This window comes from Aptenodytes forsteri, unplaced genomic scaffold, assembly GCF_000699145.1.
Source record: "Aptenodytes forsteri isolate BGI_AS27 unplaced genomic scaffold, ASM69914v1 Scaffold2, whole genome shotgun sequence".
Classification (NCBI taxonomy): Eukaryota; Metazoa; Chordata; class Aves; order Sphenisciformes; family Spheniscidae; genus Aptenodytes; species Aptenodytes forsteri.
The window spans coordinates 9,436,743-9,437,462 of NW_008795695.1; the positions used below are offsets into that span (position 1 = coordinate 9,436,743).

Below are 720 nucleotides of genomic sequence, written 5' to 3' on the forward strand. Positions count from 1 at the left end.
GGGGGCGGCGAAGGAATTATCAAATTCCGGACTGGAAGGTCTGCTCTCCGTCGCGGTTTCTAAGGAGCTTTACTAAAAGCCTGAAAATAAAAAATAAAATAAAATAGGGGGGGGCGGAAAAAAAAACACTCCCAAACCGAGAAAAGCTTACCGTTATGGCCATCTAATTCAGTAATTTCGAGAGCAAATACTAGCAGTGCTACGGAAAGCCAGGGTTCCTTTAGCGTGTGCTCCCGAAGCACGCCGAGTTAGCGGAGCAAGGGGAAGCGAGTCGCTGCTCCGCTGCAATTTCCAGCCATTATCCCCCATCGGGAAAATTTCCCGATGAGAAATAGCGCGTCGTAATTTCGGGGGGCCGCTCGCCGGCCCTTGCTGGGGAACATGCCCCCGAATGGCTTTGATTTAGGAGGGAAGAAAAGTGGCACGTTTCGAGATGCTGCTGAATGTGTCCCTGCTTTTCCAGCCCTACTGATCCTCAAGAGCTACAAGACGACCCTGAGAGCAGGTTTATACCCACAGCTCGGGTGCGTTTTATGCGTCTGTCTTCCTTAAACAGGCCGGGCGTGCGCTTCCGCACACTCTGCTTATCAAGAGCAACGTTTAAATGCGTACAGCGAATTCCTGATCTTTCGTCCTCTTAAGTACGGATGGAAATACGTTTAAAACCAAAGCTTTGCATCCAGGGATGACAGGCCGGGGGAATAACCGCCTCCGGGCCCC

General features: G+C 51.4%; 1 protein-coding gene across 2 annotated transcripts in view; it reads left to right on the plus strand.

Moving 5' to 3' along the window:
• Positions 1-720, plus strand: part of SIM2 (single-minded family bHLH transcription factor 2) — a 61,613-nt gene that overhangs the window by 1,858 nt on the left and 59,035 nt on the right. The window lies entirely within an intron of this gene.